Below are 17,919 nucleotides of genomic sequence, written 5' to 3'. Positions count from 1 at the left end.
GAGGTTATACATGTAGATAGAATGAGGTTGTGCAAGGGCCAACTTTTGAGAGGAGAAACAGTCTGAGAGAGGAACGAAAACGAAAATCAAGATGATACTTTTGAGCCGGAAAGTGTGGTGCCCGAAATTTCTAATGATGAGCCTGATAGTGAGGGCAACATTGTTGATGAAAGTGATTCAAGGGATAAATCAGACTACACAGGGCGTTCACACAGGGTTACCAAGCAGCCGGCATGGCTGCATGATTTTGTTAGATAATGTGGATCGCATTGTCGTATATATATATATATTCTTTATCATGTACTAAAATATATGAATAAATATAGATATGTATATAAAGTTAATTTCTACAGAATATACAGACAAAAGTTATTCAGTTATTTTTATTTTCTATTGCAGAATTGGTGAAGACAAAAGTTACAGTAAGAAATAGACAGGACTGGCGCTGCCTTTTTTGTAATACAGATTGTAAAACTGAGGCTGCATGGGATGTACACACGCTCAAATGTGCAAAAGAAAAGAGAGAAAAGGAAAAGTTTCGGTGCACAGAGTCTGGATGTAATTATGCTTCGGCAAGAAAACAGGATTTAAACAGACATAGGAAAAGAGTTCATGGTCTAGAGAAAGCTCTAGAGGAGTCAGACTGGGAAACACAAAATCCTGGTGATTTGTTGGATATTATTGATACGCCTGATGATCAGCGAACTGTGCGCAAACCAACCAAACCAAACCCAGTAGTAGCTCCTAAAAAGAAGCAGGAACTTATGGACATGTTACAAAATCAATATCTCCAAAGAAGATTCCCAGAGCGTCGTGCACTGTATCCACAGCGCCAGCTTCAGTCGTTAGTGACAGTATTGGTTCGGAATTTGACGATTCCACTATTTTCAGTGCAGTCTGGACGGCTACCCCAGTTGTATCAGAGAGCTCCGGTATTGTACCAAGCTCAATCTCGCCAAATATTGTAGTTTCAACACCTATAGTGAGTGCACCAATGCCAATACTACCTTTGTCTGTGGACAATTGCACTCAAACTGAAAGATTGAGCCATCATCATCGCCTCCGACGTAAACGTCATTTCATTGACAATCAGGGCATTCTTGTCTCAGAAACAGAGGAATAAGAATGGGATGATTTTAAGAACACTATCTTTTTGACACACATACCAACCAGAGAGGTTAAAGGTAGTTATCAGACAGTGCCGTTAATTATATATAATTAAGTGCATGTCATAAGTAGGAAACTGGACGTTTTATGAGTTATAAGGACACTTAATTATAGAAGTTGTTTTGGAGTCTAGATTAACAGACAGTTTTATTTGTAATTAAAAGTGAGGGAATCACTACTATAAATGTTATTTTGTTGTATATTTTAATATGTATGTCCGTCGGATTGGGACGTTAAATCCGAGGTCCCGTGTTCAGGGAGTACCACGCTTTGTTCACGTTAAAGATCCCTCTTAACAAGCTCTTTGAGTGGTTCATAAGTGGCCGGTTGTTAGGCAAAATTATTTCATACCGGTTTTGGCTTTGTGATGTTTTCAGTGGTTTTCAAATGTATCATTTGGTTTGTTGGTTTTCATGTTAAAAATTGATTGCTTAAAAATCTGTCAGCATGCATATTTGAAATCAAGACGTAAAACGACTTAAGGGTACTTAGGATAAAGTTGATATATTTAAGTTGATAAACTTATAAAACGTTTCCTCCAATGTTAAGACAATATTATATAATTGAGTGGGAATCTTGTCATGTCGGGTAGATAATATATCTACGAGTTGTTCTAGTGGTTAGTTACTGAAGAAGTAGCAGTTGTTTCATGATATTCATATTTGAGGTTTTTGAATGACATGGCTTGAGGCAATACCCGGATAGAGTTTGGGACTGAAAAATGTCCACTTGATGTAGATGTGCTCAATTGATATCGATAAATGCAGGGACGCATTTCCTGGAGGCGTGGATAATGTGATGAAAATAGTTCACCTGTTTTATTTTACAAGGGTTCAACTGATTATTACTTTTATCAAGTTAAAACATTGTTACACGAACTTGTTTAGTTTGAAAATTGAACGTTTGTCTTCTTTCGGTTTTGTTTTGTTTATGCATTGCTATGGAAATTCATAATAGTTAGAATCAGAAACGGACCGGTTGTGGTTATCAAACCCGGATATATTCCGATCGGTAGTTGTAAAAATAAGGGCCGTCATTCAAACGTTTTAGCAATAAGGGTTAGGTATTCTATAAACACTCATAAGAATAAGACATTTGGTATCGTCCAAAGTAAATGGTATGGTCCAAAACCTAGTATAAAACCTGATGCGCTGTCAGAATAAGGGTCGCCTAATGGATAGTCCAGACGTCTCAAAGAAGCAAAAAGGTAATTATATAATTATTTACACTTTATAAAAGATTAAATAGATTCTGAATAAGAATCTATCTGCGTACCTGAATAAGGTTGCAGGGGTATTAAAAGTTGTACATACGCACCGGGTAATAGGTGCATAGGCGACTGTGCGGTAAAAGTGCACGGGTAAATACGTGCACTGGTGAAGCAGTGCACAGGCGGATCAGGTCAGATAGTGCACAGGATAGCGGTGCACAGGATAGTAGTGCATAGGTAGAATACAGCAAAGTTTTGGATAGTGCATAGGTTAGCACTGATTGCTACTAGACACATAAGGTCTGAGCAACACATTGCTGGTTGGTGACAGAGGCCAAATTAACAAATTAAAGATCGATATCTAAGAGACGGTGTAATTTCCAATATCCAGGGGTAAACTCTAGTACGATACCCATAAGTCACTACACCGAGTACGTGACAGTAGAACCTCATTGTGAGAAAAACGCCGTTAACTATATGTGACTAGCCACTTCCAGGCTTATGAGGGTACATTGTCTAAAATTTGCTTTTTGTATATTTATCTAGAACATTCTGAAGCAAAAACAAACTCTGTCATGTTATTATGGCCTATTTTTTGTAATAACAATGAAACGAGTCATTTCGAATACCGACATGATAATGAGACTGTTCGATGACGAATTTTTCATTATCGAAGACACCAATTTATAAAATACAAAATTATTGTATTTTATTGGCGCTTAGTAATCTTCAACAGCGTATTTGAAAAAAATTTCAAACGAATTAAATTTACCACATTACAAACAGTTCTTAGCTCTATTTTAGAAAATGTAATTTCAACTTGTTAAAACGAAGTTAGTATAAAATTTGTCAAAGAAAGCTTTTAGAATTCCTTTTTTTTTAATTTGTCTTTTAACTTAGATTAATGATGTATGTCTCTATACAAAGTATGCGACGCGTAGCAGTTTATTAGTAGTTGTTCTCATATATGCATTTGATACGGTGCATTTATCATAGATATATTTTAGACTCCATTTATGAAAATCTATAGAGCAGAGAATTTTGATTTTTTGTATCAATTTAAAATGTAGATTCAAATATTTATATGTCGTTGATACAGACATGTCAAAATCATGATACAACAGGAAATATTCATATGCACGGTCTGAACACAAGAATTTACAGAATAAGCCTATTTCTTACTGAATAGAGAAAAATGGCCAAACGAATTACAGAATACAGAAAGGTAAACCCCCACCCCCTTTGTTTCCCCTAATCCAGACCCTAATATATCATTGTGATGGATAGATTTGTTTGTTCTATTTAACTGTTTTTATTTTCGAAAAGAATATTTGTACAAGGTGTTGTTAATAGATTTCAGATATCTCTTAAATCTACTTTTTACGATTTACTACCGGTACTTTAATTAGATTGCAGTACTAGTACCTCATATTACAAACCAAATACATGTATGATCAAATATACCTAATGTCATCTTATCTACTGCTTATTATTCCAGATATCCAAATTATTACAAAGAAATTAAAATAGCTTTTCCCCGTGTTTTGTTTTAATCAGATATTAATCAAAATTGATAAATGGTATCATTTATGCAGTACAGTGACAGATTCAGGGATGAGGGGTCACAAGTAGTGTCGTCATACATATGTCGTTGATACAGACAGAAAGATATATCATGTTAAAATCATGATACAACAATATGCACGATCTGAACACAAGAATTTACAGAATGAGCATATTTCTTACTGAATAGAGAAAAATGGTCAAAAGTATTACAGAATACAGAAATATAAAACCCCCACCCCCCCTTTTTCCCCCTAATCCAGACCCTCATATATCATTGTGACGGATAGTTTTGTTTGTTCTTTTTAACTGTTTTTATTTTCGAAAAGAATATTTGTACAAGTTGTTGTTAATAAATGTAACGGACAATACATACCATGTCCTCTCAGCCGACGTCGTAATTTCATTTTTAATGAAAGAAAGTATTTAAAAGATTCTCTCCCTGTGCAATATGATTTATTAAACTCATTAGGCAGAGCAATTTTTATGACTACTTGCATAAATGTTTAATCGTATTAAATTCTGTTTCAAATTTATATTTATAATAAAAGTTTCAGATCTTTAATATTGAAAACGGGTTAAAATTATTTACTTGCATTAATATTGATATAAAAACATCCAGTTCTTTTTTTTTTTTGTGTTTTTTTGTAGATCTAAGAAAAAAAGCAACTCTGTTACACTAAAACAATTGACTAATTAAAATTGTCACATGGTGTCTTCTTATGTCGTCTGAATTACAATGAAAGTTAATGATCTGTAATTTATATATTCGCCATCGGTAATTATTATCTAAAATGTTTATTTGGCATGCCATACTCGATAGAAGTGCGGACGTGAAAGAAAAGCACTCTTCACCAAAACGTAAACGGAGATTACATTCCACGGAGATTACATTTCGATTATTCCGTCATTTATAAAACATAAAATTAAAAATATAGGTAATAAAGAAATATAAAAATCTCAGATATAAGTATAACAAGCTACGGGTATATAACTCGAAGTCGTTAGTTTTGCTTTGTTACGGTGGGACAAATCAGCGTCATAAAATGGGCGCTTAACCGGAGAACCAGTGAGTAGCGCAAAGCTAATAAAACCTGAGTTTCAGGAGTAAGTGCACAGGACCTATTCGTATCATGTTTTATATATGGTTCTATTGCCAATGTTATTTCATTGATACTGTGTCTATCCAGTCTGTATCTGGATATAATATCCATTTCATTTTCAAAATGATCAAATGAAGAAACTGTGGTTCTAATATTGAAGATTCTTCTTATCTAACATTTGCGGCATCTTGATCGAGAATAAAGCCATCTTAGATATGGTTTAATTCATATTCGCGGAAAAAACTACTATCGAGATACGATTGGGTATAGCTGTAGTAAGTTACGCCAGGATTTTAAGTATTATTTACGCTCATCTTAACTTACGACGGCTTTGTGAAACGGCTGTAAAACCTACGATTTAATTACGATGAACGTACGATGACACGTAGACTTACTAAGGCAGGTTTCTGACTTAGGACAGGTGCAAGCGAATGAAGCGGGTTTAAACGTTTTAACAGGCGCCAACCTTCACCCTAACCTGAAATATTAGTGGAACATTACAACATAGAAAGACACACTATAAAATATCAATTTAAATGACTTAACTCAATCAAAAAGACATATTAACAAAAACAAGTAAACATACACATACATATTTGGGACAATAACAAATTAAACAATACATCATACAAGTAAGTTTTGCATAGTGGGCGGACGTTGATAAATGCATTGAAAACTTTACTGCTCCTGGAAAAAAAGATTATATTGAAATGAAAATGTTGCAACTTAGTTTTACAGCCGGACACCTTTTGGGCTCTCAAAGAGTTGTAAGAATTTCTAACGTGGAGAGAACGTGACAATGTAACAAACGCAAGAAATCGGATTTAATGCCCCCATGCAGACTGGACGTGGCTGCGTATGTATATATCCAAACAAACACTCCATTTAGTTGGGTCTAACTGTTAGATCTTAAGTTAGAAGTCTAGCTGACCATATTTCTTTATACAAGGCTACTCTTTTGGTCAGCATTTCTGAAATACCTTCCTTTTTGGTAATAAAGCTCTTCAACTGTTTCGGTTTTTTATAAATCCTTGGCTTTCAAATATTCGGTTATGAGCGTTTCTGATGAAGGTAAATCCAGAAAAGCACTTCGGACGAATAACATTTATAACGTGTCGTTTTTTTTTCATGAGTTGTTTGTTTTGTTTTGCTCTCTGTGTATCATGTATCATTTCAACTACAAAATCCAAAAAACGATGACCAAAAGTATGAAAAGATGATTGCACCTCTGTAGTGCACCTTTGCAAATAATTGTGACCCACCATGACACTCATTGTGAGACAAACGCCGTTAAATATCAACATCACGTAAATTTTGTAAACAAACAAGTTTATTTCTATACTGAATATAAAGTCTGGATGCTTTTCAGCTTTAAATATGACATATAATTCAAAGTTTTAAGCTTAAAGAAAGGAACTAACCAAAGTTGAAACAATCTGTATATTTTACTTTTTAAATTGTTTGTCTAAAACATGAAAAGTTTAGTAAAACACCCTTTTCTTCCGTATTCTTTTGATTGGTGTGTTACAGGTATAAAAATTAGTAGATTTAGTATGATTGCTAATTAGACAATTCTCCACGAGAATACAAATGACGTAGAAGTTCGTAACTATAGGTCACCGTACGGGGCTTCAACAATGAGCATCAACAATGAGCAAAACCCATACCGTAAATCAAGCTATAAAAGGCCCAACAATGTCAAGTGCACAACAATTCAAACAAAAAACTAACGGCCTGATTTATTTACAAAACAATAAAAGAAAAACAAATATGATATACAGCAACAAACGGCAACTACTTCTCAACGTAAGGCTGTCTCCCGTTATATATACTTTTCAACGCTATTGCCTTCTTAAACGTGTAAAGCATTTAAGTTTCCAGACGAATGCAGGTATCTTTAAGACGATCAGGAAGTTTATTTAAACAGGAATATGTATTTTGTCGTAAGAGTGTTATAATGATGTCTTAATGTAGAAATTAAATATGAGGTTTAAACGCGCAATATTATAGATATTTGCCTGAGATCGAGAAAGTTATGTAGCAATCGAATTTATGATGTTGAAGAGCAACTCTTTGTTCAATTTTCAAATCAATATTAGACATTTATCATAGAGGTCAAAAGAAGTCGTAAGAGTTGTTAGTATGGTAGATTTAAAATATAATTTACTTGATAAATACTATATAAATTGAAAATAAATAAAAAAAAATCAAATTTAAGCTTGTTTTCAGATAGTTCCTTCAACTCCCTTAAGACTTAATTGAATGGTGTTTAGTTGTCGTTTCGAAGTATTTGAGAAACGGTATACCATACCGCATTACTTTGGTTACATGTGTGTTTAAAATTCAATATTATCTGCTCTATATAGTTTTCAAACATGTAGTTAAAATCATTAAAATTGCATCATTATAATACATGTAGCATATCTAATGCATATTTTAGGTGTCACTTAGGACAATACGTCTTAAACTGTTACGCTTCGCATGCTATGTCTAGTTAAAACATGCATCATTAAACTGTCAAACTGTATAAGCTTAAAAGAAAATAAAAAATAGATGTGTACTTTATAAATTTATGTATTTGTTAATCAAAAAGTTAAATCAATACTCCATATGTCGATATGAAAAAGACCCAGCACATTAGTATTTCAACAAATCTGTCATAATAACTTGATAGCATGTTTTCTTTCAGTATGTACTAGATAAATATGATATAAGCCAATTTTAGGTCAAGTACCTCCACAAGCATGGAAATCACGTGGCTAGTCACATATCATCCCTATTGGCCTCATTATAAAAATAAGGAGATGTGGTATGATTGCCAATGAGAAAACTATCCACCAAAGTTCAAATGAAGTGGATGGTTCATTACCTGTTACGTAATTTTACCTCATTTGTAATCCTTACATGACTTTTGTAAATTTATTGACGTTTGATTTGTTGCCAAAATCTGTTCATTTACAGATTTATTCAGAAAGGTAAGTAATTAAACTATCTGTTTAACTATATTTGTACTTACAAACCGATATATTGGCAAAACAAATTGAGAGAATGGTATAACCTTAGATGGATTTTGCCTTTTTTGGTATGTTCTTAATGGTCATTTAGCTCTTCAACTGTTTCGGTCCTTATACATCCTTGGCTTTCAAATATTCGGCTTCGGGCGTTCCTGTTGTAGGTAAATCGAGATAATCGCTTCGGACGCATGGAATTTATAAAGTGCTGTTTTAATTTATTTTTTTCTTACTTGTGGCATAACTTTCATTCTTAAAAAGGTTAAAAATGAGGACATATCAACAGTAACATTGTATCAGGTTGTAAATGTAAATAACACTTTATGAACTTTGTGCATCCGGGACTCTTTTGTGTATCATCCTTTATCGAGCCAGGGATATGTAAATACGTAGAAACGTTAGAAGTTGTATGACCAAAACGAGAAAAGGACATTACTTTTAATGTCAACTTTGCCTGAGTGAGTTGAAATCTTAGAGTCAAAGCAGCCTTTCCACAAACGCCTCAATGGCCATAGGAGTGGTACCTCTAAGAAGCCACTTCTCCCAGTTTCTCAGCATTTCAGACAATTGGATAACAATTTGATGACTTTAACCGCATGAAAATCCTAGTGATTGAACAGAACATCCGCTGGAGTGATGCCCAACGACAGGTTCGGGAAAGTTTTTGGATAAAGGAACTAAATGTACATCATCCAAACGGCATCAATAAGAAATACTAGCAGTTTTATTTTTCACTCGTTTTGGGATGTAAATATACACAGTCACGTATATTTGAGTATCGAGTTTTGTTTTATATTATGATGTTCAAGATTTTGGATTAAATCAATAGACCAAAACTTACCTGTATTACTGGGCTATTTTACACAAACAATCAGTATTGTTAAAATTACTGACACTGACGAAGGCTATTTGTTAACCCGAAATATTTGTCAAAACGATTTTATAACATCAGCTTCGTATATTACCATCTTATATTAGTACCGTTGTGCAAATCTTCAGACTTATATAATTTTGTCCTTATCTGCGCAGTATCGTCTATCCTAGACGACCGGTACATATTAAATTTGCTGGTTGGTCTTTTTTATAGACTTCTATATATAAATATATATATATATATATGTATATATATATATATATATATGTATAGGGGTCCAAATACAGCACAAACAACATTTTCAAAACGATTTTATAACATCAGCTTCGTATATTACCATCTTATATTAGTACCGTTGTGCAAATCTTCAGACTTATATAATTTTGTCCTTATCTGCGCAGTATCGTCTATCCTAGACGACCGGTACATATTAAATTTGCTGGTTGGTCTTTTTTATAGACTTCTATATATATATATATATATATATATATGTATATATATATATATATATATATGTATAGGGGTCCAAATACAGCACAAACAACATTTTCAAAAAGACTAAATGAATGAAAAAGTATATTTTAACAAAACACATTTAACTAGCAGGTCGAACAACTGATGTTCTTAAAAACCTGCTGACTGCCATTGGCGATTGCCAAATAAACGGATCACAAGATGTAACAAAACAGATCTTATTATCAAATTATTACTAAACAGAAGACAATAAACTTGAGGAAGAAATGTTATACCGCAATATATATAGGTATTTGAATTGGTAGTTTGGCACCTTAAACAGGTTGTATGCTGGGAAGGGAAAACAGGCAACCTACCATGTTGTATTGGTTCTTCAAAGGGTAAGAAACCGTGACATTCTGTCTACATGAGGCATTACATTTAAAGCCCCTTCCAACCGGACTCGACCTGAATATATATTGCGCACAGCACAATGGAATACCCCCTTCCGTATGGATTTTTTTAACGGACTGAAAATATCCCGGTATTCATATTTCTGTACCACATTTCATCCTCGTAGTCGGTACTAGTTATAAAAGAATCGAGAAATTTAAATATAACTATTTTTTTTTGCTGTGCATTAAAGTTATAAGTATCAAGCTCCGTCATTGCTAAAGTGGGAAAAATGAAGGAAAGAAAGTCAACGATTTTGACGACACAACTTTATCAAATATGTTATTGTACGTAAATGTAATAAATGACGTATCCTGTTTTTGTAACAGGTGAAAAATCGAATTAGACATTTGAATAATAGGTGCAAACTATCTAAATGAATGACAATGCGACACGTCTAGTTCAAAGGGTGTAACAAGTCACCTTCGGCGTCTTATAGTACAATATACATTTGTAGTATAATAAATTTGAAAACATAATATGTATTTCCTGGTCATGAAAAACGAATTCAGCAGTAATGGATTTTTAACGTGTTACATTTTTCGTTTGTAATTTGTCGATAAACTTTTCATACGTAAGTTAAGTATTATTATTGAAACTGTTTTATGGTTCCGAATTTTAAAATATCTTCTATTACAAATTTTAATTTGACCAAGGATTTGAATTTTGTATGATTTCAGAATCTCTTAAAATGTTTCTTTTCCCAGCTTATTCTTAATGTAAAGAAGAAGTCTAAGAGTCAATCCCCCCTGAATGTCATTCACACTCGGGCCGTTTCTATCTTTACTAAATTTACTTGAACGGACTGGTGAGCTGTTTGGTTAACTTCCAGTGGCAAATTTTTCATGCATATATAAAGTGGTTCGGGATAAAGGGTAAAAATGTCGACTTCCACTGTAAAAGGACTGTATATTTAGACGTGTTAGAAAAGTCAATACGATTTTGACGCTGATGTTAAATACCAATCCCACTACAGGCGATTGTGGAGACCATCTCAAAAAGCACAGCTTATCATTCATTAAAACTACCTGTATGGGTTTGTTTAATAATGCTGAGATGATTTTTGAACAATAAAATGATAACAATTTATTCCGCAATACACCGAGGAGGATCCAGCAAAACAACATTATTAGGTCTTTCCACTTTTCGGTGGAAAGACCTATTGTATTTGTTCTGATTATTATTTTTTTTTCTTCTTCCGCCACTTTTATTTCTTGCGTATAAATTTTGTTTCGAAAGATGTCGCTTAGATGTTTGGTATATGATATCGAACAGTTTATGCGCCTTTGAAATTTATCCTGCGTAACCGAATACTTTTCTTGAAGGACTTAACTTCCCGAACACTATTTTCCTTGTGACTGCATCTCCTCCGTAACCGTATGAGAAAGCGACAAATTTGTTTTATAAAATTGCTCGTTATATCCTTCGCATGATTTGTCCAATTTTGACCGAAGCCATACGAACAATCCATATGAGAGTTATTTCCCCTTTTGCATTTGATATAAGTGATATGCATTTCTATCTCGTAAACCATAAGTGATAGAGACCTAGGATCTTTTGATTTCAGGTCCTTGGTCCAAAAAAAAAAGAAAATAAGGTCAAGGTCGGAGGTCGAGGTCATATTTTAAATTTTGGCTTATCTTCAATTCTTTTCAAAAACCGTATAAGATATCGACAACATATTTTTACTAAATTGTAAGTTGCGACATGTCGTAACACATAAATTTTGGTTAAAAGGGTACACTAACATTAAATTTCAGTTTTCTCCCCTCTTATATTAAAAATTAGGCATATAGTGATATAACTCATTAACCATATATAATTAAGACCTATAGTCTTTTGATTTGAAGCCCTTGGTTTATGAACTTGAAATTGAGCTCAAGGTCAAAGGTAAATTTGACGTTCTAGATATTGACCTTTGCATTTACCTCATATGTATACATGATAAAGCCATGGGACTTTTTGCATTACGTTGCAAGCCACTTGATCATGGATAAGCCAACCGGAAGTGACCATGTGTAAACCGGAAGTAACTATTTTTTGTACTTATTTAATGTAAAAGTATATTAAACCATATATTTTTGGAATCAGTATCAAGTAAACTATAAAAAAAACCCAGAAGTGACATTTTTCAAACCGGAAGTAACAATTTATCTCACTTATTTAGAAAAAAAATGTATAGAAACCATATATTTTTGGAATCAGTGTACAGTAAGCTATCATTTGACGCTGGATATGATATTTTAAACCGAATTGTAATAGTTCTATATTAAAGTAGATCTTTATGGGTGGAAAGACCTTCAATTGTTCTCTGAACAATTGGTTTTTAATTATTATCAATATTATTATCATAAAATTGCATTGTTTCATAGTAGTGATCGATTAAGTTTAAGACCGTTGTTGACCCAATTTTTTCTAATTTGTTGAATGACTACAAGGAAAATCTGTAAAGTGATCAAAATAAATGAATACAAAAAAAACTGCAATCAAATCACATTCGAATCCGTTTTTTGTCGAGCCTGCGATTTCTGTCGCAGAAAGCTCGACATAGGGATAGTGATCCGGCGGCGGCGGCGGCGGCGGCGGCGGCGTTAACAAACTTCTTAAAAGCTTTTCATTTTAGAAGGTGGAAGACCTGGATGCTTCATACTTTGTATATAGATGCCTTATGCTATGAAATTTCCGTCTGTCATATGTCCATTGTCCTTAATTAACCTCATTTTCATGGTTCAGTGACTACTTGAAAAAAAAGTTAAGATTTTTTGTAATGTTAATTTCTCTCTTATTATGAGTAATAGGATAACTATATTTAGTACGTGCGTACCTTGCAAGGTCCTCATGTCTGTCATACAGTTTTAATCTGACCTCGACCCCATTTCATGGATCAGTGGACAAGGTTAAGTTTTCGTGGTCAAGTCCATATATCAGATACTATAAGCAATAGGTCTACTATATTTGGTGTATGGATTGATTGTAAGGTGTACGTGTCTGTCTGGCATGGTTCATCTGACCTTGGTCTCGTTCTCATGGTTCATTGGTCAATGTTAAAATTTCATGATGAAGTTTGTTTCTTAGATACTATACGCAATAGGTCAACTGTATTTAATGCATAGATTTATTGTAAGGTGTACATGTCTGTCTGGCATGGTTCATCTGACCTTGGTCTCGTTTTCATGGTTCATTGGTCAATTTTAAATTTTCTTGGTTCAGTTTGTTTCTTAGAAACTTTAAGCAATAGGTCAACTATATTTGGTGTATGGAATGATTGTAAGGTGTTCATGTATTTCCTGTTTGGTTTATCTGACCTTGGCCTCATTTTTTTGGATCATGTTAACTTTATGTGATACTTGTAGTAAAGCTTTATATTTAGGACTATCAAAATAAAATCAATTATCAGTAAAGCAGGCGAGACATAACAGCGTGTGCACTGTTGTTTTACTATACATCAATCTTTGTTCAAAATGTTCCTTTATTTGAAAATTATCTAATACATACTTTTCGTGTCGGGGCCTTCATAGCTTTTGTGCGGGATGAGTTTTGCTCCTTGTTGGGGTCATACGGTGACCTATAATTGCACACATTACGTTATTTAGTATCTGGTAGATAGTTATCTACTTTGACAATCATACCACATCTCATTATTTTCTAGAATAGAGAAATGTGTAGCTTAAAAAATCTAATAAAAAAAAAACTAGAAATATGTGTACTTGACAAGTAAAAAAAATAAAAGAATGAAACAAAGGCGTACTCAATTTTAATATCTATTTATTTTAATTTAATGTAATGCCGAAAAGGAACAATACCTAAAAAAAAAACGCTAAAATGTGTGAATTAATTCTAATTCACATTTTAACTGACGTTTTTTCTTTCTATCAACTTTTGTCAATTAGTTTTTCGGACAAAATATGTTATCGATCTAAATTTTAAAAAGATTACTACATTTTGGTCCTTATTCAAGCATGTTAAATTTACGTTTCGGTGAAGGGTCGGAAGTTTTTATTCTTGGTATTCACGGATTCCTCCACCAACAAAACAGATCAGCACGATTAAATTGAGATATTGTTGAAAGTGGCGTTAAAATTTCATATGGAGAAGTTAATTTTATTATCTTTGGATAAGGAGGATAGCTTGAAAATGGAATAGTCATGTTCACCTCTTGCAAAGCCTGCTAGTTTATATGTCGGACAATTTTTTTTTTTTTTTATTTTCGATTTTCTTCATTTTGTTTTGCCTCATATTCACTATACACTCCGCTTTCTAAATTGGACGGTACATAGTGATGGGTGGATGGGTCCACCCGTCCGTTCTTTCGTCCTTTTGTCCATTCATGGCATTCATACCCAGATAGTAGTCGACAATACGAATCACATACGGCTCTTGAAAAGTGGTATTCTTTGAACATTAAAACGATGCGCAGCAAGACAACCTTCTTCCAAGAAATTGACAGCAACTTGGAATTGGATTTTCCTCCAAACTGTGTTAATTTATGTGATAAGATTTATGCGAACCTTCCACCAATTGTTACGCCATATAGGAGACACAAAATAATACAAAACCGCACAGGCAAAAAAGAAAACGCAAAAAAACTAAATATAGAAGAATTTCATAATGTCAAGTTTATGTCGGACACGCCACCAGACGTTAAAATACATTAAGGGTTGTTGGAACTTTATAAAGACATCCAAGACATGAATCAAATCAAATTGTTGAATTGTGTGCTGGACTTGTGGAGAGGCAAACTGAGTTATTTGACTATTAAACATATTCTACTAATAATAATTTAATGTTTATATTTGGACTTGTGGCCATACAATCCGTCATTCCCATTCTTGACCCCTACATATATTTTGTTTTCAAAGTTTTGTTTTGCACTCCGAAATCAAATAAATGTAAATGAATGTATGAAAATCTACGTAAGGCCAATGCACGTCTTAAAATTTGGAGTCGACGTTAACCCTTTTTGCTTCATATTGTATCAAACACACCACAAAGCTTAACTAGACTACGCCGGTCTACTTTTCAATGCAATTACATTTTGAGAAAGTCCACACCTAAATCTTGTATCGGTATTGTTATTTAACATCAGCGCAGTATTTAAATCCCTTTCCTAACACGTCTATTAGATAGCTGAAAAAAGTTTGCCTTGTAACAGGTCACTTAGGGATTTGCCCGAAGAGTTGATTTAAATGTTATTTGGCGTGCAAAGAGTGTGACATTCTTAACAAGCGGATCATAGTTGACGCCACCGGCATGCAGACTACAAATGACTGTATTCATACAATCCGCACTGTCAAGCATGAGTTTTCATCTCGAATGGGAGAAGTCCAGCGATAAACATATTACCCTACTGCACTTTGGGGTTGTTTTATACGGTATACGGTTTTGGTTTTGCTCATTGTTAAGACCGTATGGTGATCTATAATTGCTTACATCTAAGTAAGTTAAGGCCCATCGAATATATTTACAGGGCAATATTCTGTCAGATATTCGTATCTCGTTTCTTTTTTATTCTGTCTTACACTTTTGCCACATGCATTTACACGTCTTGTATTTAAAAGAAAATACATAGAATTTCTCTAATTCTTTGGCAATTTAACCCTTTCTGGACACATTGTTTAAAAATAATTAATCAACATGTGGTTGTAAATGATTTCTATAGAAGATTGGCTGAGTTATCATAACCGTTATCAGCTTACTGAATTAATCGAAATGTGCTGACAGCTGTTAGAGAAATTGACAACTTTGTGGAATTTGGAAGGTACCCGAAGGTTTTTTTTCGTTTAACTAAAATGAAAATGTATTTGACAATCATTAGTGAAACAGATTATTACACAGTAACTTGTGGATATCGGATTTTTCCAATCTCGATAGTTAGATTATCGAAATTTAATTCAACTATCTCGATTGGATAAATCCAAAAATCCACTGGTACCAATGTAAGAATTTATATATAACCTTCAGCTCTAGCAAGCCAATAATAAACAAGAATCATATTCACGCTATAATAACACATAGAAAGATTCCGGATTGATAGACGTATCCGTACAGATTATAAAAGAATAAGCATGAAATGTTAAAGAATAATAATAATTGTTTGTCATTCCCGGGGCCTTTTATTATAGTTAACTATGCGGTATATGAATTTTGTTCATTGTTGTAGGATGCACATCTGTTATTATTGACATCTTTTCCCTTGGCATTACTGGATACTTGTTTCAGTAATAGTTATCCTATGAGGACGCGGTGTGTCAGTGTAAGATCATCCCGATGGCCGGAGGCCAGAGGGTGATCTTACACTGACACACCAAGTCCGAATGGGATAACTATTTTACATCCCAGCTGTTCTAGATTAGTTAAAAAACCATTTACGCTTCATAAAATCTAGTTTAGAACGCCACACAATCATAATAATATACTTTATATATTACTATGTAGTATATACCTTTTATGAACCCCGGACACAATGTTTGAATATGTTAAATTAACACAAATTTGTATCCAGTCGTCCTGCTGTAGGGGTATGACTCGTGGTCTATATGTAAAGATTAAAAAAAGACTCGTGGTCTATATGCTAACGGTCATGAGTTCGATTCCTAGCATAAACACTGTTTTTTGTTTTTAGCATAAATTTTGATAGTTAGTCTTTTCTGTATAAATATTTCTAAGTTTTATTGTGGATTTGACATTCCCGCCAAAATGTTACAGAACAAAGGAAAGCATGCAGAACAAAGAAACTCAAGCCAGGGTGATCTGGTAGGGGTGACCTGAGCCAGATTACTCCTGGTAGAACAAAGGAGGTGGAATGTAATTGGCTATTAAATCACAAATCCAAATGTTTATAAAGGAGATTTGTATTTTCATCAAATGAGCTCGCAAGGACCATAGTACAGTATCGACATTATTTACGATTAAAAAAGTGCAAAGTATAAACTTTTTGAAAACACATAGCAACTCTCTCTAAATATATTGATTATTATTAGATTAGAATACCTCCATTCCAAGCACATCTCAAATCTAAACACATCTATCAGTTATATGTTTGCTTAGATTGTAACGTGTTCCTGTATATTTGTTCTTCCCGTCTTGGAATAAATGGCAGATTTTCCTGTTTGATTTTAAATTACTTTTTCGTAGATGGAAACAACAGGAAGCTGGGTGAACATGTTTGATAATATGACATCGACGCAAAATAGTGGATCATACAATGTCACAACAGATTTAATGTCGGCAGAAGATGGCGATCCGACTAAAAGATTCATAAAAAAGACATCAGACATACTAATGATTGTCATTTTAGCCGTAATATTGATGTCGCTCGGTTGTACCATAGAAACTACAAAACTACTGCAGCAGATAAAGAAACCAGTTCCTGTCATTATTGGAATGGTATTGCAATTTATAGTATATCCGTTAACGGCATTTGGATTTGCACATGCGTTTCAATTGAATAAGTATGATGCACTGGGATTACTTATTCTAGCAACCTGTCCTGGAGGAAGTTTATCTAATTTGATTACTTTCTATTCATCCGGAGATGTGTGTTTGAGGTAATGTTTTATGTATTTATATCAAAATAAATCATTTGAGTGTATACAGAAAACACAAGTATTATAATGAATTCGATAATCTTCGGGTTTCTTTAAAAATAGAGACGAAACCAAGAGACAATTAAAAATCACGTTCCATAAAAAAGACAACACGATGGCCAAAAAGAAAATCGACGAAAAGAAAAAACAACAATAACAAACATAGAAAACTAAAAATTGAGCAGCACTTAAAAAAACTAGGGGTGAACGCAGGTGCCCTGGAAGGTCAGTTCCTGCTCCGGATGTAGCACCCGTTGTGTTGTTCATGCAAATAAAAACATTTCGTTTACAGTCACCATCACGAATTGGTTGACTGATACGATGTATCGGTGTCTCCAGTATCAGATCACTGGACACCAGTAAAGTCGTCTTATCTGTAATTTTGCCATTTTTGTTTTCGCATGGCGGGTGACGCTATAGCAAGAGACGGTTATCTTGTCGACGCACCAGATCTCGCTCCTATAAGAGTTCATGCGATTCACTCAGTCTTTGTTTGTTA

General features: G+C 33.8%; 1 protein-coding gene across 1 annotated transcript in view; it reads left to right on the top strand.

Annotated features, from left to right (window-relative positions):
* Nucleotides 1-7,990: 7,990 nt before the first annotated feature.
* Nucleotides 7,991-17,919, top strand: part of LOC127723372 (ileal sodium/bile acid cotransporter-like) — an 88,347-nt gene continuing 78,418 nt past the window's right edge. Inside the window, exon 1 of the mRNA XM_052229949.1 lies at nucleotides 7,991-8,018. The gene's annotated coding sequence lies outside the window, so the exon portion shown is untranslated. The remainder of the gene's footprint in view (nucleotides 8,019-17,919) is intronic.

Source organism: Mytilus californianus, unplaced genomic scaffold (assembly GCF_021869535.1).
Source record: "Mytilus californianus isolate M0D057914Y unplaced genomic scaffold, xbMytCali1.0.p SCAF_13, whole genome shotgun sequence".
NCBI lineage: Eukaryota > Metazoa > Mollusca > Bivalvia > Mytilida > Mytilidae > Mytilus > Mytilus californianus.
The sequence above is the reverse complement of the archived record's forward strand: the minus strand, read 5'-3'. Positions and strand labels throughout refer to the sequence as shown.